The sequence below is a fragment of the Mycteria americana genome, chromosome 3, assembly GCF_035582795.1.
Source record: "Mycteria americana isolate JAX WOST 10 ecotype Jacksonville Zoo and Gardens chromosome 3, USCA_MyAme_1.0, whole genome shotgun sequence".
NCBI classification, from domain to species: domain Eukaryota; kingdom Metazoa; phylum Chordata; class Aves; order Ciconiiformes; family Ciconiidae; genus Mycteria; species Mycteria americana.
This window is the reverse complement of record NC_134367.1, coordinates 127,669,428-127,696,713: the sequence shown is the minus strand read 5'-3', so window position 1 is coordinate 127,696,713 and position 27,286 is coordinate 127,669,428. Positions and strand designations below refer to the sequence as shown.

Genomic DNA, 27,286 nt, shown 5'->3' with positions numbered 1-27,286 from the left:
CTATTCAGAATTGCCACTGATGTGCAGATTTGGATCACTTGCCAATGGCTCAGTTTCAGTATTAGATCGTGGTAAGTATTTAGAAAAAAATACAAATCTGGATTAATTTAGAGCTACAGTTATAGACAAATATATTTATTTTAGAACTTCCAAGAATGGTTTGCCAAGACACTTTGGATGTGAAGCCTTTCTCAAAACTACCTTATCAATGAAAAAAGGAAAGTATAGTAACTTATTTTGGATAGGAAATCTGTAGAGGGAGGGCTGTTACAATAGCTGCAAGAGCTTTTCTGCTCTGAGGAGTGCTGAGCCGGTGCTAGCTGGTTTGAATGAGAGCCCGTAGGCTCTTATGAACATTTCAGCTCATACATATAAAATACCTACGTAATACCTACAAATCAAAATACTGTTAAATAAAAAAGAGGCGACTCCGTAACTGCTGTATAAGGCACTTGATTTTCAGTTACACTAAAGAATAAGATTTGAGTGAAGTCACAGTATTGCAAAGCAGGTTATTTATTTATAATAAAAATATCTTTTGCAGAGACAAGAGAATAATATATTGCCAGGATCTGTAGGCTACAGTATTTTTTCTTTTAACCTAAAGACCTATTCTGTGAATTTTGATTAAAAAGAATACTGTTCCCATTATTTTTAAAGATACCACTCCCCCGTTAAGAGTTTTCCATACATCTACCCATCAGAGCAGCAGTTTGGATTCTAGTCCTTGCCTCTCAGTGCTTAACTTGAGCGAGTTATCTCCTGAATTGGGGCCTAACGTCTGATGAAGTTTAAAGGAGAACATAGGGCTGGGATGTGAAACTGGTACAAGGAACACAAAGACAGTCACTTTTGAAACCACCAGACAAACTTTTAACTCATATCAAAGAGCAAAACCTTGGCAATGAAGATCTCTGACAACGTTTCAGCTAAAAGGCATGCCACTTTGCAGGCCTAGTGGTAAGGGTATCAAGATTAGTTCATCATTTTCTCTCAAATACTTCTTTTTTCTAACTGATACTGGACGTTATTTTTATAGGAAGCCTGCAATTTTGTTGAGCTTTCAAGAAGCATTGAGTGCTCAATGTTAAGATTTCTGGTGCATATTTTGGTGTCCAATTCAACATTCAAATCACTGGGAAGCTGATTCAGAATTTGAGCCTAAATGCAGTGCTGAACATGGCCTCAAGAGCGTAAATGTTAGCCATTTATTTTTTTTAAATGTTTACCATTCATGCTTTATAGGGATTTCTCATTTCAGTATGTAGGAATTGAAACTTATTCTAAGAACTGGTGTCAGATACGATGGACAAATTTGCAAGTGCTACCAAAAGCAAAAAGCAATCATCATTTTTTCCACCAGAAACTAGTAGGACTTAAGTATATAGTTCACCTAGATAAGAAATACAGTAGGCATAAAAAAAGCACATCGGTATGTTTCTACGATGATTTACACTTCGAAGATTGTACATCTGTTCATTACAAATACTGATGGGCCAGATGATCTCCACCTTTGATGTAACCAGATCTTACCACCCAAACAAGGACAGGAGGGTTAGCGAAATGCCCATGTAACTGCCTGGCAGATTGTAGGGAGGAGGCAGACAGCCCAGCAGACGCTGTCCTTCCTGGGTACATCAAACCTGAGTGAATGCCTGGGTAAGACATTTACAGCACCAGGCTCTGGGTTTGTACTCTATCAGTAGAAGCATGTAACAAATCACCTGCTTGTGGTGGGAAGGCACATCGGTGCAGGGTTGGACAAAATAAAGTTGTTAGCTATTTCTCTGAGAAAAACCCAGTCTAGGCAATCATCCCCTATTTTATTCTTTTGTTCAGTGCTCCTATTGCCATCAGTGGCTGCATTTGAATCGAAAGTGAAACAATACTCACACACTTTCCCCAAACAGGGAATACAGACACTTCACTCTCTGAAGCCTTAACTAAACGAAGGTGTGCAAAGATGCGCTTGGAGGCGTAACTTCAGGCATCCAATTAGAAAATTCAGGCCCACGTTCAGCTCCAGCCTCTGCCCTCCTACTTCATTGCCTGAGGCTGTATTGGTTGTTTTATCACATCAAGGATCATTGTCAGAGTGTCAGCGGGGCTGGATTTATGAAGTGTGTCACAACCAGTCATTTGACAATGCAGTACGACTGCAAAATAGGTTTAAAATATCCCATCCTGTGAATCTTATGCTATGAAGCTACAAAACAGGTCACATTTCACTTGAAAACCTCTGCATGATCTGCCAGGAAAACCCAGACTATGTAAGCATGTGGAGGAAAAATATAGTGGATGTTTTCTATGTTATCTAGCTACGCATAAGAATAGGTTATGATAAACCCTTGAGAATATTACCAACACTTACGGTGACATAACTGAATTTTATTCAGGTGACTTAAACTATGAATATCAGGAAGCTATGGGTGACTGACAAAGGAAGCTCCATTTAGAGACCAGGTAACCAGGAGGGGAACAGATCTGGGGACTCCTTCCGACCGCACAAAATGTTACATCAGTGCAACTCCACTGATATCCATCCACGAAGCTACGCTCAACTGACACCTGCCCAAACAATTTCTGTCGTGGGATCCTGATCTTTATCCTCCAGTTACCACTAGTTACGTTTTGCTTAAACAAAAACATTGAGACACATTCTCTGGGCTCAATGATAACTGTCCACCCCAGCTTCTCCCATCTCCTTTCTTCACTAGTGTGTATCTACTCTACTCCCAACCTCATTTCCCTCCCTGTAATTTGGTGATTCATCTGTAGCCTCGGGGAAGGGCACCTGATTTCATTGCTTAACTGCTGTTACAAGTTACTGCACAAATCACCTGGCACTGAAGCATGAGGCTGCCAACAACTTTCTACTAGAGCTACAAAGAGCAGGTTTGCAATGCCAGCTTTCTTGTGAAAATGTTATTTCATTTATTGTGGGGTTATTCCAGGTGTATTGCAGTGTTGCCCAAAATGCCACCTTCAGTACTGCTGTACTATCAGCAACATTCTGCTTCTGAGTTCTTCTCACAATTGAATCTGGGCAACCAGCACAAAGTACAGCTAGCCACTAGGAAGTTGCTTTCCTCAATCCTCTTACAGCAGAACAGCTTTCTGCCCATGTTATTTTTCAGCTCAGTTTCCAGAAATTTAAAATTATTTGGTTTATTAGGAATTCCTTCTTTTTTAATATTGAGTTATTTAATGCCAACTAAATATGCTAGTGCAGCAGTATTTTTAGAATAAGACCTAGCATATCTGGGTATTAGGCACTAGCTAGAAGATGTCAAATCAAGCCTGCTTTATGAAGGGCATCCTCGAAAAGATATGTCCCATTCAGGTTTCCTTGCTAAGTCTGTCAGCTGATGTGATTTCAACATGTACATGATCTCCCAGGGCAGCTTTTACTCCCCTGCCTGTAACACTTCAGACCCCTTTCTGCCTCCCATGTCACTCCCTGCTTCACCAGCTCTCGTCCCGCATGTTTTCACATCATTTTAACTCTTAGAGAAGGGATAGAGAAGTCAGGTGGCCAATTCATATGAAATGCAATGCCTGCCTTCCTCCCCTCCTTGTTCAGAGAGTGCCACAACTCACGGTAGTCTGCCTGTGAGTGACCAGACAGGGGAAAGAGCGGAAAGGGGGTCCAGCTCTCCTGTAGCCCATTCTGCCTTGCTCCCAGTAAACGTCTGACCTTAAATTAACTTTCCAAATGCTACCTGTCTCAGTTCTAGAAGAAAGAGAAATTGCAGGGTCATAAAAGAAAGAAAAACCATCTTTGAAAAGTTAATTAGCCAAGGATGAACACCAGCGTGGCACGTTTGGTGTAGCACTGGAGTGAAGAATACTAAAGTGCAAACCATCCCTTCAGTTCAGACCCAAAGTGGAAATGAACGGCTCTGCCAGCTTACATATAATTTATTGCTAGAAAAATAAGAGACAGACTCAGCTATCCTCTTTCATGATGAACAGATCTATACTGGACTGTGGCACCCTATGTTTTATGTGAGTAAGAGACTTGTCCTGATATAAATCACAGAACACCAAAGCTAGCCAGCTGCATTTGTTCAGAAATAGCTGTGCGCTGAAGGACACTTGTTTCAAAGACAGTTCTTATCAACCTGAGACTCATTTACTTCAGGATCCTGCTTTGTTTTAATCACTCTGACAGGGTTGGCTTGTAAAGCCATTCTGCTTGTTTATCTGTACGTAAATAAAATACATGTAGACATCCACCCCCAAGGACCCAAAGCTGCAAATGGACATAAATAACTTCAGCTGCGCGATTGGTCTCATTGGGTAAACATCAGGGAGGAAGAAGAGGTACTTACAATATTGACATAAGAACAAATTGGTAGAAACTGTCCATGACTAACCTGAGGCTGAAAACGAGGGAAGAGTTTTTAACCATCAACTGAACAAGCTAATGGAATAGCTTTCCAGTAGGAAGGATGGCAGGCAAAAACTCAGAAAGCTTTACAATAAAGCTTGGCCATTTTATGAGCAGCGTTACGAGCCTTGCCTGCCATACCACGGGACTGGAATCAGTGACCCATGAGGCCTCTTTGGTCCCAGTGTTTGTACGTGACTGAAGTTACTCAGAAGCGTAAATGTTTATAGGATGAGCCTGGAGCTTGCGTCAGCATAGCTGGCAAGCTTCCATGGGTGTTTTATCCAACCCGCTGAACGCACAGAAACACTGGGGGATAACTGCCTAGTAAAAATGCACATACACTATATATATATTAAAAATATATATATTTTTGCATGGCAGTTTGAAAATGCAAAAAAGTTACTAGTTACAAGTATTTAATGTATATTGTAAACTATCTATATTTCTGCTGCAAATTATATACACATTTACACATAAATGCTGATGAGCAAGCCAAATAACTTTCACTGAACTCTAACATGGATTATATTAATATTCTTGTTACGAGAAACTGAATGTGTTGAACAGAGATGATTTCTTCAGATGTCCACAGGGTATTTAGGAACTTTTTAAGGTATTAACTGAGCATGATTTGGGCACTGTGCCCCACAACTTCCAAGAGGGATTATGCACCAGAGCATTAAGGATATGGGTTGTCACAGTTTAAGTCACCAAGAACAGCAATAGGATTTAGCCCTAAAGTGGCTTCTGGTGCAGGTCCCTACATGACTTGGGTCCCTTGATAGTGTTACCTGTAGTATACATTGAATCAACAGACAACTTTAAAAGAATACCTGAATACACAAAAGTAAGCAACCAGAAATGAGAATATTCCAAAATTAAGTCTGAACTGGTAATGTGAACTATAGTATTTATTACGATATACAGAACTTCATCCTACAGTTCAATCTTCAGTGTACTGTGTACTTGCCTGTACCTGTGTAAAGCCTGCAGTTTAGCCCCTGAGAAAAGGCTTCCTCTTTCCCTACAGACTCACAAAACTTTTCCTTAGTCGCATGAGAAATCATCCTTGAGTGAGATAAACATGAAAAAGATACTGTGCATCTAACAGGAGCCTTGCTGAGGACAGAGTTGGTTTCCACCAGGACATTAGAGCTTTCTTTGAAACCATGTAAGATGCAATATTTACAGATAATGCACTACATTAATAGCTATTTTTACCATAACATCAAACCTGCACTTAGAGTAAAAGGAGTTGAGTAATATAGTAAAATTATGTGTGTTAACACTTAATTTTTAAGAGAACAAGCTCGGTATTTCCATAAAATAGAGTAAGACACCCTGATTGTGTAGTTATTAATCATCAGCCATAACAGCCCAGAATGGATATAAAATACTCTCACAAAGCAACTTTCTATTCTCTCTGCCTTTGTGTCAAGATAACACTGCCTCAATGTCAAGGAGAATCAGCCTCAAAATCTTTTAGGGTTGATAATTAAGAATAGAGGGGGATTTCCCCAACCATCATTATTTCTAGACACAAAGATCTATTCACTTGTTTACTTTTATTTGCATTTGCATATGATCTTTTCATCGGTGGCAATGTTAATGATACAGCTATGAGAGTCTGCAAGTGAGAAATGCATTTTCCAGATCTTTTTCTTACTTAGCTTAGAGATTCCCTTAAAAAAAATAATGAGAAGTGTGTTGCTCCAAAGGAACTAGCCTGGATAGAGGCCCTCTTGGCCTGGGTGTTTCCTGTAGGAGAAGATTTCTGACTCCTGTTGTGGGAGAAACTCCTACTTGTCCTGCCCCAAGGGTGAAAGATACTGCCAGGGAATTACAGCAACAAACCTCCAGGTCCCTGTCAAGCTCCAACCATCCCAATGAGTTATTATTCCCTTAGGACTCAAGAGGCCTCAGGGAGATTGAAAAGCTCTGCTCCTTCTACAGATGACCCAACCCATAACCGCAACGAACAGAGGAGCATCCTTTGCCAAAGCTGGGGTTGGAAACTGTGGGAGCCCGGTGAGGCCACGGAGCGGGTGGCTGGGAAGGCTGGAGTCAGGTGGTCCCTACTACAGCACTTGCACAGCCGTGCATGATCACAGCCTGCTTTCTCCCTGGCTGCCGAGGCTCCTGGAGCGCTCCTGGCCATTTGGACTGCCCGCTTGCTGGCAGGCTGCAGGACGAGCTGCTGCGCCAACTGCAGCTGGAGCACTGTGGAGGTTTGCCAGGAAGCCCAGTGAAACGTCGGTCTGAGCCAGGCTGCTCCTGCACACACACGTAGGTGCTTGGAGAAGAAAAACGTAGCCTATTCCATAGCACAGGCAGGGCAGTGGCAGGGGCTAGACTCCCAGCAGACAGCCGGGTCAGAGTGCCGACCTGCAGCAGGTCTGGCTGACCAGGGCTGCTACCCATCCTCATGTTTCACAAGAGCCGCTTTGGCAGTGCAGGGGGCTGGCAGGGTGCATTGAACCGCTCTGCAAGGCCCTGGGGAAGGCAGGTTGGGCAGACCTCTGCTGCGGCGGGCCTCAGCTGCTGCTGGGTGGGAGCAGAGCAGAAGGGGAACAGGTTTCATGTCCAAAACACCCGGCTGAGCGGGCATCTGCCCATCAGGGCGCAGGCTTAGCTCCCAGCCCAGATGCAGGCAATTCAAACAAAAAACAAGAAGGAAGGAAACACTCTCTGAGCTGTTCTCGTTGTGGTGGAGTGAGTGTGCCCAACCACCAAGTCACATTCATGGCAGTATGTAGTCAGGTCTAAGAGGAAAAACACCTTTCCCATCTTCATGGGAAATGCACTGGCACCCACTGTCCTCTAATCTGTGCCTAGGGACTTATTCACCCATTGACAGTCATCTTGGGGCACCCTTTGCACCATGCTTTTCATGGTGCTCTGATCACAACGATGCCTTACATTTTCTAAAAGTCATTTTTATTTTACGTTTTTCATTTTCTCTACTCTAAAGTATTCATTTAGGTGTTTCATACAATAACCCATTTCTGAAGACAAAAACTATGTTAATTTGAAGTTGACCCTTTACCTGACCAGGTGTCTACCACATACACCTCACGGTGGCAGCAAGGTCAGGCTCACGTATTTGGAAAGTAAAGGCAACGTCAGTCTGAGTAGTCACACAGGCAAATTAAATGTCTCTGCATGAGCTTAGACAGACACACATGCATGCATACAAGGGAGGCTACCACTGATGTCAGGTAGATCTGCCTCCCTGATGCCATTCAACCTCAGTGAGAGCAGGATTTTTTTCCACTCTCCTGAGAATTTGTAGACTCTCCCAACCTGCCTTCAAACAAATAGAAAGAAGTAGCACATAAAACAACCAAAGGAAAGTCTGAGCAAAACTATCTGTAACCACTTAAGATTCAAATATGCCAGAAGTTCCTCAGTCATCTGATACTAATTTCTGAAGAATTCAAATAGGACTTGTGCTATGCTATATGCCAGAAACCATAAATACAATGCTTTCTCTTATCAATCTCTTCTCTCGCTTTAGGCAGCTTGATAGCATTAGCTCGATATCTGCACTATTCCTCCTTCCTTCCCCTAACAGAACGCAAGGAACCTGTGGGACTTTTCTGCTGATTTACGTTCGAAGCTGGAGGTGAAACTGCTGTATTAGAAGACTGCACTGAACAGGAACTAGAAGCTAGCCCACACAGGCTTTACAGGAAGATATCGTAGAAAAAGACAAACACAAGAGAAAACTTAGAACAGGGATAAATTAGCAAATGGCAAAGTTCACCAGGAGGTAAGGTTTGCGTGCTAGCCTTTGTGTTTACGGGCTTGCTCCTGTGGATGTGGATCTCCACTGATGTGCTCCTGGGGAGAGAGCAGCTGGGACTCTCTCAGTTCACACTGCCAGGACTAGTCTGAAGACAGGAATTTCAGATAATGTAGCAAGGAGAGAGCATCTAGAGTTATAAAAACAGTTAAAACAGTCTGACAGGCAAAACAGGTGACTGCTAGAGCTGAAGTTTTATCTTTAGAAAAAGTCACATAGTTCAGTATTGTAAGCTTCTGAAATGCGCTAGAGATTTTCATTTAAAGCTAAAACCTAAAAGTTCACTGATTTATTAAATTGCAGATCTATAATGACAGGTATTTAAATACTTCTCTTCCTACCAGACTGGAATCCACAGAGCACTTTGCCTCCCATGAGGCTACACAGGGATGGTTAACTCTGATGTTAGGTGTCACACAAATCCGTTGGGTGCGGGTACATAGGGGAAAGACCAGCCAGTGAACCACACACAGGAAAGAATGAGTTGATCAGACTCTCAAGCTGCCTTAAGACATGTCATGCCCCTAAATATGTATGGCTAAATACAGATTAATGTTCACAGGATTGAAAGTTAATCACTTTTCAGTCAAATCAACAAACAAAACCAGGATATTTTGATTTTAAGAATCTCAGTATTTCATCCCTATCCCAAGAACAGAATTTCAGCTAAAAAAAATTACAGAATTCCAGTTCCATTGAATGCTGAACTACTCAAATTTTATTTGTGATAGGGATGTTCAATAGAAATTCTTATTTTTTCTCTTCTCAGATAGAAAAGGTTTAATTTACAGAATCTGCAAAATTCAACATAAACAAGTGATTGTATTATCCATCAATTAGATGGATAAATTAAAATAAGATACAATGAAACATTTTATTATGAAGTTATAAAAAAATCTGAAGCAAGTATTTGTAGATGTAAGAAACCATAGCCATGCTATCCTTGGGCTACAACAGATTTTGGGGGTTCAGTTGTTGAACCAAAACATAGTATTTTTTCCACTCAGAAAAAATGTTAAATTCATGTTCAGAGCCTCGATTGTTTTATTTAGTTTCCTTTCAGGTTACTTAACCCTTGTGAAAACCTCTTAAAGTTGACATCATTTTTCAAGTAAAAATAATTTCAAAATAAAAGATTACATATGATCTTTTGATAATATTGAAGCAAAATACTGTGTTTTAACCTACAGGAAAGATTGACATCTGACAGAAATGAACTGCTTTGATATTTCTAGATGTGGCCTAAATCTATTTGTGAAAGGTGACCCCTGTGGTCCTGAACCTCATTTTTTTTAGGAATTCTGTTATTCAGCACAAGTATTATAACAAATACTATTAATTAACTATCGGATTCACTCTGGTAGATGTCAGATTCATTATTTTTTAAAAAACACAACTACTGACACACTTTCGCAAAGATTTTGGCGATCTCTCAGAAACTGTTGTGGCAGGAGGAACACCTAACAGGAGAATCTAGTTCACAAGACTTCCAGCCCAAACCCTACAGATCAGAGATTTTTTTAATCTGTTTCAGTTAAACATCTAAACCAAATATGTCAAGATTTACTGGATTCACTAATCTACGTCCTTTTTGAAATATACCACTCTCTTTTTTAAGACCATTGGCATACTCTCTAGACGCTAGTGAACTTAAGATGCTAGTATACTTGAGAATACCTCAGTGACACTGTTTCTTTGATGAGTCTTGTCTCTTAAGTTACTCTGGCACTGAAAATCCTCAGCCAATTCCTTTCTTGTTTGTTTACTTAAAAGCAAACTTAAGAGTGAACTTCTTGGGGAAAAAACTTTCATTTTCATTTCATTTGACATTTCTTTGTCATAAAACACCCCTTCCGAAATCATATTTGCCATAGCAAGCGTAATTAAGAAATGATGTGATCTGGAAAACTCAGATGAAGAAATCCAGATGCATTTCACCCTGTTTGGCAAAACCTGCAACTGCTGCAAAGAAATATAACTCAAACCCAGAAATGTTTGGGTCACCACAATGCAGGAAAGTAGACAAGTTGAGTGGCAAGAAGAGCTGTGCACTTCTGAACATGTCACAAGAAGTCCAACATGGTAGCAAGCAGCCCTGTTGCTCTCTATTCTGCACCCCCATCTGGTGTCCTGTAATGGTTTTAATGAAAGCTCTTACACATGGTTCTTAAAACAACCCATCTGTTTACTGGGGTGAATTAAAAGATGTAAACGCAGTGTAATATGCCAAAGAATATAATAGTCTCAATATAAGATCTGTGTCAACCAGCAACAGGTTCCAGCTGGGGCAGCCTCATGGAACAAAGACAGCCTTTGGCTTAATACTGAGTATATGCTTCTGAAGTCCCAAATCAGGCGAAAGAGAAATAAAGCTCAAGACCTTGACCAGATGTGCAATACCCAGCCAAGCGCACAGTAAGCATGCTCCCACAGCAACCTCGCTATCGATGTGGACAGTTCCGATAGGAGCAGACATCTGTTTCGGATGGCTAATACATGGGATGTAGTACATAATCACAGATAACGCTTGAGCGGGACTGATCCTTTGAAATGCCTTTTCCCTCTCTGCTGCTGCTGGCCACAACTCAAATTAGCTCATGTTCTATTTTAGACAATCAGGGACAGAGTCGCAGCAACTCAGCTCTGAACTCTGCAGCTGAGGAAGGACTGGATTTCCAAAAGTGCTCCAGTACAACATTAATGGCCAGGGTTGCAAGTCCACAGACACCCCGCCGTGCTCCTCTTTCTAACATCTTTCCAACCTCTTCCCACTAAATTAGATAAACAGATGGAAATGAATTAAATCTACAGATTAATGGTTATTGTACTAGGGTCCACAATGAGTATTCATCACGTAACAGTGCTTAGTACACGTTGTTAGGAAAGGAGGTTTAAAGACAGACATTGCTAATGACCAATCATCTCTAGTCCCAATGACTGCTTCCCTCTTAATCCAACCACCTAGAGACATGTACATTCTCCAAGTCCTCTGTTCCACAGGAAAAGACTGTGATTATCCCGATTTCCAGAGTTTCTAGCTCCCTGCAAAGATGAGGTTGACTCTACACATCATATGAGCTTACCGTAATCAAGCTGTGCAACAAACACATATGAGAAATGGCCTAGATAACACACCGCCCTTTTGGGTTGGTTGGTTGGTTGGTTTTGGGAAAAGGACTTTATTCTCATTTTGCTTTCTTAGAGTATTTATCACAGAAAATTCCTGATCCATGACTAGAGCTTGCAGGTGTTATCATAACACAAATTATATAACATTCTCCAAATCTGGATTAATTCATAGACTTACCAGAGGCTCTCTTGTGAAGATTTTTCCCTCAAAGGTTGATTGAGATGACAGAACTCTTGGAAGTGATTACTCCTATCTTTCGATTACAGCCTTGATGGTCTGATAAAGACTATAAAACTGCAACCATTAAACCTCTGGTCCCTGAATTCCCCCTGAGCACTCTCCTTTGAGATCACCTGAAAGAGATAAACAGAGATGTGAAGAGCATGTGCTGGAACTGTTCCAGCCTTGATACTGATAATATTACTTGGCTTTGCATTTATGCTAATACCAAATTAAGCATATTTTATTAATACTTGCTGTCATTTCTTGAAGTTACCTTACAAAGCCATCTATAATAGAAGCTTTCACTTTGCACTCATGAGGAAAAAAATGGCTTTCCACACTCATATATGCTCTGTACAGCATGGTAGGAGAGGCAGCCTTTAGAGAGAGGGTTATCAGACAGATTAGAGAAGAGTAGCAATGGAGGAAAATGTTGTATGTCCACTTTCATAGGAAAGGCCGTTTTCTGTAGACTCTTTAATTTATCCTCATAAACATGGATCAGAAGCTTCATGGAGTCTAAGTTGTATATTTTTGACCAGCTCTCCTAAATCCACATGGGATAGCTATAGAAGTGGTTTTCCCCTTGTTTGTAACTAAGTTGCACACTGGCAAAGTTCAAGAGCCACTGCTAACTTTCCTCTTTCCTTTTGGTTGTCTGTAGAAAGTGTGCCGAACAATCCCATTTTATCTTAACCCCTTCAAGTGTTTCTCTGCCTGAAACTGCAGGACCAGCATCCTTACAATACTATTCTCAGAATAAAGTGGCTTCCTTTCTGCTGCTATCATCAAACCTCGTTAGAAAATAGCTTCTGCTTCTCCCCCTGCTGCACACACACCTTTTACCTTTCTTCTGACATCCAAATTTCCCTTCCCTTAAGTTTGCCAAGGAACTACTTTGATCCAATGGGATCTATGAAACATGATACAGTATCAGGATAGAGCAATAGAGAGAACTGAGAGCCCATCACAAGCTGGCCCTACTGGAAGTATTCTTGTGAAGAGTGATTGTCATTTACTGTATACTTAAATTGAGTACTGATATGACTGATGATTACATTCACCTTAGCAACAGAAAAATAATACAAACCACAGTATTTAACATTTCTGTAGCTCCCATAACCTCAGTGTGAGCACCTCAGAGTTTCTGGCCCACTGTGGTGCTGACATCCTCATCTAATATGAAACACTGAGACGTGGAGAAGATGAATGACTTTCCCAGCAGATGCCAGAAATTCTGGAGCAGAGGAGGGATCTGCAAATGTGTATCACACTCTAACCAGCTGAATGTGAAGAAATCAAAACTAGTCAAAGATTTTAGATTCCAGCCTTGCTGGATATTCACACTCCTTTTCTTGCCCCAAAAGCATTGCAAGCACACAGTAGCCTGGTATAGTTCAGGTGTAGGTACTCCAAGCTTTTATTTCTCTGCCTCTGAGAGGTGTTTGTTAGCGGAAATTTAATCTCAGCTAAAGTATTTTTACACACTACTTTTCAGGCATGGCTGTAATTTATCATGTGTTTTCTATCTTTTGTGCATGATACGTGCAGCAAGCACCGCGACCAGTTCTACTCCCGAATGTTCTAGCTTCACCTGAAATCAGCCTCTCTGAGCTCATCTTAATTGTCTCCTCGTGACTCTGCGTTAACTTCAAAGAGCACTTCGAAGACCACACAGGTCTTACTGCAAACAAGCCAGCAGGACAAGTACAAGCCCTACTAATGTCATAGAGGCTAGACCACACAGAAGATTCCTGCAGTGCCCTTTGGGCTTAAAGATGTAGGGGGTCTGAGCTACCTGCCGCTTAGACCGATTCACAGCACCTCCAAGAATCCCCCGTGCAAGGCATGTGGTGAGGTTTGTGCCCATATGGATGGGTGTAGAGCTGTAGATCTTCTCTGTCGATCAGATAGCCACATTAGTTTTGCCCCAGCTTGCAGCACGCCCTCCTCAAAGCTGAATGTAGCAGAGAGAAAGTTCACACCGAGTACCTGACAGGTTGCCAGTTAAGGAAGTTTAGCCACTGTGAAAGTCTTGGGTCCTGGGTCCTGCTTCACAGCAAGCTGGGGGGGTTCAACCCTAGTCATTCCCCATGGCAAGAAACGGCATCGCCCCCTTGGATGACTGAATACAATAGCACACACAAACCATCATGACATCCATCTTTAGAAGACTCTGAAGACACCCACAAGTGAGCGAGGAAGGGAAAATGTCTGGTTTAAAAGTCCTAGTGTTGTCAGGTCACCAAGTAGTGTAGTGGAGTCAAGATGTAGGGAGTTGTGAACAGCTGAACTACGGAGCTTCACTAACAAAACCTTGTGGACTCATGGAAAAATCTGATGGAAATGGAGAGCATCCAAAGAGGGGCTCTGTGACAGTGCTATATATGTGACAAATTTTTGCACATCATCCTTCATAGGTCCTGCCTCTGAACCTTCAGGTCAACAAAGACAAGTTGCTGTTGCAGCAGAGGCTCCAGGTTTGGTGCTTGAAGGCAGCAGACTGTAACATGCTATGGAGATTGGGCTGAAAAAATGAATAGGGTAATTCATCATTCTTCTCTTTACAAATTGTCAACAGCTGACTTGCAGTTGTCTTAAAATGAGCAGTCACTAATTAAATTTTTGTGAATAGTAATAGCTAAAAGTAGTTATTGTCTGAAAGTTCACCACAGCCAGTATGTCTGGGCTGTGGTGGCTGAAATTCAGCTGTAGAGCTGGGATGGTTAGTTTTGGCCGGACACACAAGCTATAGGTACAGATTTTTTTCAGTATGTTCTGAATTTTTGGCACGGGAGCCTATGATTTGAGCTAATGTTCATTTCCTCATTGCCCTGGTTGCAAACAAAACTTTTCCTTGTTTGAAACTGGAATTCTATCCAGGGTGAAAGGAGGCAGTTGAGAGGGGAAAGAGAGAGGGTTAACATTTTTCGGAGGAAAGATTGGAAGTGGTGGGACAGCTCTGCTAGGGAGGTCAGGAAGAAGTGCTGCTTGCTTCAGCTCAAGAATCAGAGGTGCATCCTCAGACACAAAGATGCCTTGTAGGAAATGCAGTTCTGGACCAGTTGCATGCTTAGTCCCCGGTATCTCCCATGACACAATCTTTTCTTGCCACATACTTATTTCCCCTTCACTTTTCCCAGAACACAGAAGATACCAATAGTTTTACTCTTTGTCCTAATTTAGTACACGCTTGTTAAACAAAACACTGCAATTTTGTGATGTGAAAATTACCTTTTTTCCAATCATTTCCAAGGCTGTCTAGGACCTTGCATAGTCCTTGAACGAGACACAAAGGTTACCTCACCTGCTCAAATACTTACTGGTAAGGAACCCAAAATAAATCACAACTGTTGCTAAAGCAAATTTCTCTGAAAACTTTTTTTTTTAAGTTGCAGTACTTATGGAAAATGTTGACATATGCATTCAACTCTAGATTAGAGCCAGCTATCCTCAGAAAGACAAGGAGCCGTACTCATTTATTCCTGCTACAAGGAACAAGCCTTCAGCTTTCTAAGACGGTAGTGTATTGAAAAGAAAATAGAAAAAAAACCCTGAATCTTCTGCGGTGCACAAGCCTAAGTTGCAGTTTGCATTTCAGTCCTTTGCCACTGAATTTTTTCCTTTGCACAGAAGCCAAACACGGCAGACCCTGAACAAGATCCCTGCCAAGACTCTGATTAAAGACTAGCTCTCTGCACCTGCCTATTATTTTACCACTACGCACCTGCAGACCGGTTTCAAGAGCCTCATTATTGCTCACTTGTCTCTGGCCTCATTCTGACAAACTTCACAGACAAAATGCCACATTTCCCTTCTAATGACCATCACAACAGTTCCAACTCTGAACAGTCTCTAATAATTTCTTAATTTTTTTTCCTGCTCGCTGCTCACCAAATATGTAATAATGAATAGTGATCCAGCAGGCTGAAAGCAGAGTTAATGCAGTTCCTAGAAAGGGAAATCTGCTTTAAAAAGTTAAATCAGAAAAATCCAGGGCTCCAGGTAAAAGATATAAAAGAATGGGGGGAAAAAAAAAAAGAAAAAAGGAAAAAAACCCTAAGTATAACTGAAGACAGTGACCTTTTCACATTCCCAGAGCTTCTATCTAGAAATTTATGAATGTTTCTGCACCTGTTTCTGCACTCTGCAGCTCTCAGCTTTGCATAGCCCTTATATTGTGTCTCAGTCCCTAATTTCTGTTCTGTGTGAAACGTAAAGGGGACCCAGCACTGACTTTCCCCATTGCTGCTGGTGCTGCCACTGGCCAGACTGGAGCCCTTGCTCAAGCCAGTCTGGGGACAAACGGCTGAAACTCCAGGCTTTCTTTAAGCTCTAGCCCTGCCTGTAGGCTCTCCCTGGCTGCCTTCTCTACTTCCCCACAAGATGTACTTGGAGCTTAATGTCTTTTCACTAACCAGAAAAAAAAATAAAATCCCTTTTCTACTTGGACCCGTGGTGTCCTGGGCAGAGGATAGCCCATGTGTGCATGCACGAGTGGCCACTGCTCTCATGAGTGGCTTTGATTCATATTCCAGGTTGTTCTTCTCCCAAGACAATAGATATGAATAGCTCTTGAAGGAGGTGCCATGAATCTGCTTCATGGTACAACTGACAGGCAACCAGGGACAGCAGCAAAAAACCCTGCCTAGATCTAGTGTGCCTGAAGAAGTGCTTCTGCACCCAGAAATTGTATGTTTTCTTTCCCACTGTATCAGTTATGCTTGTAAAAATATGCTTCTTACAACATCACCTGTATCTCTACATGTGTTAGGAAGCTAAGTTACAACCCTTCCGTTAAGATACCATCCTGCTGCTTCCCAAGGGGCCTTTTCATGATGTTGCTGAAGCGTGGGTGTGCAGGGACGATGAACAAACAGGGATTTTAAAGAGATATCAGTATGAAACTTTAATGGGGAAATCAAATATTGATGCCTTTGTGTTGTCCTGTTTTGTTAGAAGAGCTTGTTCTTTAATCCTCCAGCCAGAGGGCACTCAAAGAGGCTATTGTGCCATGTACACTTCCAAAGGCACAGCAAGGAGCAAATATTACCAAGTTCTCGTTGGTTACCCAGCCTAAGGGTAGCAAACCACCTCCAGAAGAGAGCCTTGTGCACAGCTGTGGTGTACAAAGAGAGGATTTATTTAGACGTGTTGGTCCAGACAGAAGTGAAGGGTTCTGATCCAGCTAGCAAAAGCTCTAGTCTCATTAGTGCAAGTTTCTGTGTTATAAACCAGGACCAAAATGGGAGAGGAAAAAAGCAGATCTTGGATTCGTACCATCAAAGAGAGAACGAAGTTTACCCTGTGAGTCACAAGTCACAAACCAAAGTGTATATTAATCTTCACCCTGACACATTTCTTCCATCCATCAGATCTAGCATTGTGCTGGTCTACGAGTGAGGATACATCATGTCATTCGTGACACATGATGACTCCCAGATGTTCAGAGAGCTGTGCTACCCAGTGGAACAAATGGGTGTTTACAGTAAAATAAGTACCAAATTTAGGCAAAATTGAAGATGAAGTTACAAGTTAATTAGTGCAAGAGGGCCTAAAACCCATACTATATGGGAGCTCATACTTCTTCAGTAGATCCAGAAGTAGAAATTGAGAAAAGAGCCTAACAATTGAATAGTAAAAAATAAAAAACAAACAAAAAAACCCACCCAGAAAGTCACCATGAGAGAAGCCAGAATAAATAACATCACTGCCGAGCTCTGACGTAGCTCTTCTGGTGGAGTTCCTGGTGATGAATAAAAGGAGCTCTGAGTCAGGTGCTTGTAAATACAGTCATATGTAACACCTACCAAATCAGTGAGAAAGCAAGCTGAAAGAGAGAAAAGGATCTAAATACATCTTAGAGACGCTGTGAACCTCTCAGCTGACTATAAGAGCTCCTGATTCAGGGAAGAACATCATAAGACTCTTTGAAGGCTTGTTTTTGCTCTTAAATTTCTCAAGTGGCATATTGAGGAGCTCTACGAGCAGCTGGAGAAGGTGGCCACCTACCTGAGGCTGTGGAAGGAGATATGAACTTGGGCCCTTCTGACTTACACAGGCTGAAGCAAAACACAGCTTTCCACTGGGCTGCCTTGGTGACGACGTTTCAGAGATGTCCAGGTCAGGGCCGCGGTAGGCAAGGAAAACTAAGGGCTATTCATACCAGAAAGATACAGTCCACACTAACATAGAGAGTGGAGAATGATAAACCCTAAAACCAGACACTGCTAAACCCCAGTGAGATCGAAAGTGAGTAACTCCCTGTTAAAGGCTGTCTGCCTAAAAAGTTTAATGTTCCCAGAAGGCATTACAACTCTCTAGATCTTCCGCTAAATCATCCTTACTCTCCCAGACATTTAAGTCAGTACCAAATGGAGCCATGCAAACTGTAACCCAGCTGACCCATTCTCTTGCACTTCATGTCAAAACCAGGAGGCAGGAGCAGCCTATGGAGCAGACGGTGCTGCCAGCAGTGGGGATTCTGATAACCCAGAAGAGATTGCTGGAGCCAGAGTTCACACAACTACAGAGGGCCGGTCGCCAGCATTGGCCCTGGATACTTCCATTATTCTGTGCTAGAGCAGCAAATTCATTTTCCATAAAGCACTAACTACGCCAATTTTTAATCTGACTTGCAGTGCTGAAAACAACCTGCAAAAAACAGGTGGCAGTCTCCTTTCATGCAAGCCAAAAGAGAGATAAAAATAGACTTGAATTGCCATTGAAAATATGGTAAAACAATCCTTTTCCATCTGCTAAAGCAAACCTTGGGAGCAAGTGAATTAACAGGTCTCCACTATCAGACACTGTGAGCTAGGCATTGCTGCTCATTAATTAATATTAACATGACAGCAATTGATTGCCTATATCTCTTGCACACGTTAATCAGAGCCAAAAGCTGAGCGTGCACCTTTTATATCACTCACAAACCCTGTTGGCACATCACCCATTCCGTCCTAAATGTTTACAGCAGCGTTTGCTTGCTGAAGATCGTCCCTATTGCAAGCGCACCGTAGCAAAGGCCTTTCCTCTCCTGCCATCTCAGTACTCCCTGTCCAGCCCATGCCCTGTAGATCGTATTATTAAATGCACAGTGCCGTCTCCCCCACTTTGAAGTCAGCCACAAATGATGAATCCAAGCTGCCAAACCCAGGTCGTTTACAGAAAGGGTTTTTACAAAGAAAAGGATGTCCTTCCAGAAAGATTAGATCTGAAGGCCCTAATTAACACGTCTCCACTGCTGTTACGACAGCGTAGCGCTGATCGCCCACGCTGACATTCAGCTAGCCGGAGTGATCCTGGAGGAGGGATCCTCAGCACTGTCTAATTATCCCAGACTTCAGCCTATTGCTCAAGAGGCCTGCTTCTGTGGGTAGACTGCTAAAAATACCCCAAGTACCCAGTCATGGAAATGTAGACTTCCCCTCAATCCAAACACAACCAGTTTAATCAAGTCAGAAAGTAACCTGTCCCATCCAGAAGGAAGAGAGCGTAGTTTCTGTTTAAACAAGGAAGAAAAGAAATAGGTCAAATCCTTGTCTCTTTTATGGTAATGTAAATCTAGAATAACTGAATAAATATAACTGGAGTTAAAGCTTTTATAAACAGGTATAAATTAGATCAGAATCAGCTTAAACACATGCAAGTTTTTAGGACTCTTTGGCATCTTTTAAACCTCAGTTACCGGCTAGATGCTCAGTCAGCCTGACAGCAGCCTTTCAGCTGCCTATTATTTATGTGACTATTCACAAAACTGAGTAGTCACCCAACACGACATGTCGAACCTGCATTTGCACAACACTAAGCAGATGCGTGAGCTGAAAGGCTGGCAGAAATTTGAGAGTGCACATCTAAGGGACAGTAGTGCAATAAAGCATCAAATAGAGCTGATAAAAAAAATAATAATCAAGATGTCCACCTCAGGAAATTACGATTTTCATTTCAAATCGAGATTAAACGTCCAGAGCTTTTTCTGCACAGAATCAAAAGTTCAGAACATTTTTTTTAGTCTGAAATGTTGAAACATTTTGACTGAAAAATAAACCTTTTGACATTTCCAAGTCAGAATGTATACATATGGTTTGTCAACAAAATCAGGTTAGAAATTGCAGAGGAAGAGGTTTTCATGTGAGGTTTATCTTGTACTTCCTGCTTTTTGAAGAAATAGTGCAATCGTGTCCAGGTCAAAAAGTTAAGAGGTGCTCAAAAAGACTAACAATGAATTGCCCACTCTCCTTTAATCTCAGATCAGTTTTGATCTCAGTTTGGATTATCCCTGATTTTATTCAAGCTAATTCATCTACTTTTCCAGCTGCATAGGCAGATACAGAGATCCGGGCCGCTGATGACTTTTATGCACGATCCAGGATTAGAAGCGTAGGAAAGCACAGAAATACTATATTACCTTTGTATATGTTTTCTTGGACCAGAAGTTTTATTTTGCACCTTTTAAGGGTGAACACTGGATCCCATTTCAGATTTCTCTTCTGTGTTTAGCCCAGTTGGACAGAGCTGAGAGATTTCAACATCAAATACGTTTAGAGCTGTGTGAATTCCTTCCAGCTATTACTTTTCTCGTATGTAAAAAGACTCAGCACTCATATAGCACCCGAATGACAATCCTGCTACCAAAGTGACTAGGATAGCAAAGGATCTGAATGAGTAAACTACTGCCAGTTCAATTCTTTTTATTTTTTTTTTAAACTGCAATGCAGAGAACAGCTGCCTTCCAGGGACGGGGACGTAAGAGTTCAGGCAACAGAGTATTTTAAATCTGTGCCCTAAACTTGGAACAGAACTGCATGGTCAGAAGAATTAAATTTGTCTTGCTTTTATCTCAAATTCCTATATCTATTCACCTTCTTGATTCTGGCAAGAAGTTGAAATGCCCAGAATAATTCTCTTTTCTCAATATTTCTGGCTTGCCTTCAAGCAAGGTAGCTGGAACGACTGGAATCAGACAAATCATTTCCATTTACTCTTATATCTTACTAGTGAAAGCCTATGGGAGTTACATAAATTGTCAATACTTGTGCAACAGGTGTTGATCTGAAAAATATGGCATTTATTTTGTGACGTTGGAAGACTTTACTCAGAGAATATTTCTTTTATATATATATGTTTGTTTGTATGTATGTGTGTGTATATATCTATATAATCCCAGTATGCAACCAAGACTGTTTTTCTCTACGATACACCTACCACCACTGTGTGTTCTATGGTAATATATTAAATTTATATAATTCATTGGTCCTTTGGAAATGGTGTCTTATCTTAAAGATGCTCAAGCACCCACAAGAAAAAAAGAGAAAAGTTGATACCATGCCTAGGTTGTTAGAGAAAAGACCTGGAAAATATTGCAATAAATACTGAAGAGAGAATATCAGTGTATGAAGTTTAATAGTCAATTCTCAGCTTATTTTATTCTGATTTGATTTAAACTCATTGCTCAGTCTAAAAGTTACATCTACAGCTGAAAAAGTACATGCACATGGTTTTTCAAAAAACCTGGAACTTCATTACTGATGTTCAGTGTTACTAATATTTGCAGTGATTGAGTAGTAATTTCTAAAACTGTATTAAGAACACAATCCAGCTTCCTGCAAGAATTATCTTTTTGACATAAACTCTCATGCATTATAGTCTGTATCACATTATATTTATCCATTGATGTTCTGGATTTCTTTCTCAAGGTGAGCTGTGTTATTAAATGTAGTGTTCTACTTCTTAAAAATACAGACAGCATTCCTAGTCTTAATTGTTGTGGTGCCCTGTGTATCCAAACTAAAAAGTTCTGAGTCTGAGGGACCAGCTGCTACTGAGCATCACATGTTAACATCCATAAGAATGGCCAAGCAATAATGAAGACATGCAAAATCACAATGCAAGTTTGAAAATTTAAGCAGTTGGTTTTCTTTTTTAACGTAAGTTTCAAACCATTAGATTCTCAATTCATTTTCTATCAAAAGAACACTTAAGATCCAAACGTTTGATGTAACATTCAAGTATTTTGCAATACATGCAGTCCAGATTTCTCTCATTTTTGCCTTTTACAAAACCCTCGTAATATTTTACTCCTCAACTCATTTTACTTGCAGGGGCTTAACTTTTTCATGATGGAAGGAGACAGTGTTGGAAGACAGGTGGCTGAGATGTAGCATTTAATCTGTTTGATCAAGCCATCTCTCTTACTTCAAGGATCCCTTGCTAAAGTAATAATGAACCGACTACATCAATACAATAGTAAGCTTCACATTGCACTAGCATTATCACTTTCAGATAATGTTTAACTTAAACTCCTTTATAGCTAAGGACCATATCAACATCTAAGGGAATTTAAATTGTTGCATAAAACCAAAAAGAAGTATAAATTATTTTAGGGGAGAGGATACTACATCTCGTATCTTTGAAGCTTTTGGTACAGAAATAGCTGTGGGAAGTGGAAATGAATGCACAAATTAATATAAAGGATACAACATCTTTCAATTTGGCTGAGTGAATCCGAAAGAGTCTAACTCAGTAAGTTTAGGACTTCAGGGAGTACACATGTTCAATATATAATTGAAAGGTCTTCAAGTAAAGCAGTAGATTGCACTAATCTAGATGGCCTCTGAATTTCAACTTGATTTAACTCACTTACATCCACCTCTGAGTTTGGCCCTTGGAATGGTACCTACTATGTAGCATTTTATATTCTTGGGGAAACAAGATGAATGAGTCCTACTAGAATTGTCTGAGAGGCTTAGCTGCAGGTCACTAACAATATTAAACATCTGGATGAGTGGAACAGCCTAACAGATTCCCAGAAAATGAGCAAGCCCGGCTATGGAAACATATGTATTGCCTTTAAATTATTGCAAGGGATACTAATCTAGATCACACCAAAGAGCTGAAGTTCTATCATAATCAGGGAACATCAGTGTCATTACTAATTGCATGTTGGCTGCAGCTCTGAGATCCATTTTGCTAGGGAGCAGCAGCCACGGAGCTGGAGACAACCTTGTCTTCAAGAGCTTGGGAGTACAGGAGTGGAACTGTTGATTTATCTCCTGCAGTATCACACACTCCAGAGCCAGGAATACAACAAAGACCTGAACTGTGTCCCCTGTATAAGGTTCAAATTGTCCTACTGTGTGAGAGCTACTTGTCACCACACTGTTTTCCCCATAGCTTGTCTCTGCCTCCTCCCACCATCCACACGTTGGTGAGAAAGGAAAGGAAGAGCCTTTCTCAGTTGTAGAGCAAGCTGTAGAGCAAGAAGATCCAGGAGCTGGATCTTTTTGTTTCCAGCTGTGCAGTCTCCAGGAGATGCTCACAGTGGCAGCCAGGGTCCCGAATCTGAAAACTGGATCACTGTAATCATTCTAAGCTCAATCTACCATCCCATATCCTCATCCCAGTTGGAAGTGCCCTGACCTCATTTTCCCACAGATAGGAGAAATGAAGTTTCATGTCATATAAAGCTAGGAGCCTTTTGCTAAGCAGATGGACAAACAACTTCCTGGTCTCTTAGGTAAGCTATATAGGAAATTATACTGTAATTTGGAGAGGTTTGAAATAAAATGTCTTTTGGCAATGCTTAGACTTGGGCTTATATCACAGCAGTTATTTCTGTCAACTTCAGAGTACTATGCTGTGGCCAATTAATGGAAAAAAGATGAGATTCAGTCAACCACTCTGGGATTTTCTCTTCGAATGTTCAGGCTAGATTAAGGAAAAGACCTTGCCCTAGCCTATATAGCCTTGTAACGCTACTGCCTGTTATTTCCAATTGTTGTTACAGCAGAGCTGGCCTCGCTGCTATTGTTAAAGGTCAGTCAATATTTCCACTATAAACCTTCTTTATTGTGGATTTCACATAAGTGTGTGATTTTCATTTACTCTGGACTGAAACACAGTTTTTCTTGACCTGGAAACGGATGTGCTTTGTTCTGTTCTTTAAATCTGTATGCTCATTTCGTTATTAATCCAGGACATCTTCAAAAAAGGTGATCTCTAACCCACATTCTTATTTAAATGATTTCAAGGGCAGATGATCCCATTTGGATAACTGACTCCTCCATAACACCAGCCAGTGGTTTCCTGATTTAGTCCCAAAGCAATATTGGCAGCTCATTGCATGTTATCTGAGAAACCACGGTTATCAAGCCTTATTATTCAATAGTGGGTGGGTCACTTCTGAAAAATGAAAATCTGAAGGGAAGGTATTATTACTTGGAGCAATTTCAGTTTCAAAACAAAAAGTTGTATTTCAAATTAGGTTGTGCACACAACCAGTGTATTAGACACAGTGCAATCCCCAGGGCAGATTATGAAAATGATTTTTGCCATTGGGCAGGAAACAAAAAAGCACTGGAATCAAAATCCTGTATTCTCCAAACTTCTCCAGAAATTAAGTACTCCATGGGATATCTCCAGGGCAACTGAATGTCCCTTCAAAATGAATAATCACCAAGGAATTATTTGTAAAGTCCCCTCATTATACACCCACACACATCTTCTTTCCCACTGAAACAATAGCTCTCCACTCCATCTTTTGCCTCCCTCTGTTGGGAAGCGCTCTCCTCCGCAGGTGGAGAAGCAAAGTGCCACCTGGTGCCTCAACACCAACAACTCTGGTGGGTTGTCCACTGCTCTGCCTTAGCTGGTGCAGACAGGACATGTGCAGCCCCCTTGCCCTCCCTGGGATGGAAGCTGGCCTCTTGTTCTCCCTTTCCCCTCATGGGAAGAAGGGTCAGGGGGCCCTTTTCTTCCTCTAGAAAGCAGTTGCACTCAAAGAGGAGGAGGACCACCAGAAAATATAGTTTTGATGTCACATACATTTCATTGAGGTGTATAAGAAGGGATGGTGGAAATACCTAAGAATTAGAAAATAGCTTTGCATTACATGTTATAGTATAAAAAACTGATGCAACTTTTAAAAGGAAAAATCAAAATATCTCCTGATTGATCATGTTTTTATTCTCAGAGAATTATTTGGTGGAAATTAAGCAATTTGTGAGGTTTCACTCTGAACAAAGCAAAAGCAAAGTTCTTTTTCAAGGGTTATTTGCATTCTTTGCCCATCCCTATTTTCAGCTTTGTCTCTACACACGCACGCACATACGTTCGCTCATACGCACAACCGTGCACCTGGTACTCCATTAGGATTGACTTGGCACTGCCCCAAGAACAGTGGATTTTGAAGCCAACACCCATTTCTCATGCAGAGAGGACAATCCCACACCTATGGCTATGCTTTCAAACTATCTAAATACGCGCGAGGAATCTGCAGAACTCAGTTGTATCAGAACAACTTGAGGTGTAAATTTAGACTGTTACAACTATCTTGATGGACATCTAATGAAATTCTTCCTGCATCAGAAGGATCGGGTTTTGGTTTAGCTCAGCCCGTTTGGAGGAGGTTAAGCTAAAGCAAAAGTCCCTATGTGAATTTTAGAGCGAGAACGGCCACACAGGGAAGTTATGCCGTCGTGACTGAGGAGTTCACCGAATCAGGTGAGAATTGCCTGTGTATCTCCGTAGCAGTTAAAAGTAACTTGCATTTTCACGCTTTTCTTCTCAGACCTAAGGATTAGAAACCTGATACTTCAAAACAAAGACGAATGAGCTGATGTCTTGGCTTCCATGAGCTGGCACCAGAGCCGCGGTTCAGGGGATCCTAAACCTTAACTTGTCATGCACATGCATATGAGCGCGCAGACCCCCATTTTGTCTACAATTACAGCTCTTCGGCTTTGCACTCTGCATTGGCTAGATGCAAACTAGGTCTAATCTGGGAGCTGGCAAGTCATGTCCATGCAGTGCTGTGCTTAAACTAAAATATCTTGTCTCTCAGCAGGGATTTGCTTGGATTGCAGGTAGCATTAACATGGTGATACCATGTACAAATAAGACTGGAACAAGTTCAAATAATGGGTTGAGCTCATTTGCATCTGCCAGCATCAATTCATGTAGCCATGCCTTCCTATCATAATTAATTAGTATTTTACAGTTATGACACCAAAGAGATAAAGGCTCACCAGGCAGCTTTACAGTACAGCCAGCCATCATGAAATAAGCTGGGGAGGATACAAGTGCATATGAAGAAATGGGACCATCAGCAGTGCAGATTTGTGTGTCTCCGCTTTCATCACTGCTCTGCTGGAACAGCAGTGATGAGGCACCTCATGGAGTGTGGGAAGGAAGAGTAAAGGAAACCACACTGCAAGAGATCCACTAGAGAAAATCTCTCAACCCAGGGGGACTAAATCTGAAAACGCCCATGCAGGGTATCCTCATGGAGAATGAGGTCCTCAGGCTGTCACACTACACCATGCTCTCTGTTCAGAGAGAAGAAGAATGCACGTTTTTAGGCTTGTTGGTAAAGTGGGCTCAGTCCAAAACAGAGGGACAGCTCGGTAGTAAGTTGGATTTACAACTATTTACCTTTAGGTGAGGCTTGGCTCCCATTCCCCTGACTGAACTCAAGACTTTCCATGCTTTCCACTATTTACCTCACCTAAAAGAGCGTGACTCTTAGAAGTAATTTTAAGGTGTGGGAGTATTTCATCCTCCATTTGTCAAGGGCTTCTCCAGTCTGTATTTTTGCATGTCCGTACTTATAGGAGGGAAAGTCCTCTCCCTCTGAGGCTACATTGTACATATGATGTACATCCTAACAAAACAAGCTTAAACAAAGCCAACAAGATTTCACTATAAGCTTTATCTGTAGGTTAATTATATTGCATAACTTAAATGATGGACAATCAGCTATAGAAGAACAAAGGATGCATTGAACAAAAGAGGGGGACTTTTCAAGTTGTATGACACGATTCTCTGCTGTTTCCAGCTCAAACTTTTCAGCCTCATACCACCACAGAAAGGCAGGAGAAGACAGAGATGGTCCATGCGACATGAACTAAGGTAGCGTTACTGCCTCAGCTGAGCAGAAGTCTTTCTGTCCAGCTGCTGAGTGACTGATGCCACTTACCCTTTTGCTTTCCTGTCCATTTGCTAAGGGCCTGACACTGTGTTAATGCTCCACTTATTTAGTAATTCTTTTTGAATTACAATAGGCTGTGCTTTTATTCACTCAAATGTCCTTTTTTTTTCCTTTTTTTTTTTTTTTTCCAGATGGAAACTATCTGAAAAGAAACCCTTCAGTAAAAAGAGAAGCCAGCAATTTGTGGAATGAATTCAGGACTGCTTGTAAAGAATAGACTCAGAAAGCATACGTTATTTATCTTGCATTACTCCACTTTTTTCCAAACGTGGTTTTATATAACATGACAGGTTATCACTTCTTGCCTTTGGCTACAGATGGGTAGGACTGCAAACAATCAAATGTAAATCAAGAAGAGTCTACAGCAGACACACTGTTGTATTGTCATGGCATCACTCCTACTCACTCGATTAGTCAAAGCACTCCCTTTAGTTTGGTTATTTGGATGGAGTAGCTGGGTGGAGACGGAGCGTGTGGGTGGATGGCCATTTTCCAGCAGAGCAAACACTCTCCTTGGGGGACGTCCCTTACGACAAGGAATTCCTCGTGACATCATGGGCTGCTTGATGCTAGAGTGATGTGCTTGAGCTGGAATTGCTCCCATTGCGTTTTATAACACAGCCAAAATAGGATGAGCAAATCCTACAAGAATAATCAATTTAGAGGCGTGGCTGTACTTATACCAGAATTTTTCCTTCCTTTCTCAACAGGAAGATGTGTTTCAGAAAGGCAGCTTCTAACCCCAAG

The 27,286-nt window shown here is 41.3% G+C and overlaps 1 long non-coding RNA gene across 1 annotated transcript in view; it reads right to left on the bottom strand.

Moving 5' to 3' along the window:
• LOC142407434 (uncharacterized) overlaps positions 1–27,286 on the bottom strand; it is a 180,172-nt gene that overhangs the window by 130,733 nt on the left and 22,153 nt on the right. The window contains exon 2 of the long non-coding RNA XR_012774944.1: positions 11,509–11,684. This is a non-coding gene — a long non-coding RNA (uncharacterized LOC142407434). The remainder of the gene's footprint in view (positions 1–11,508; positions 11,685–27,286) is intronic.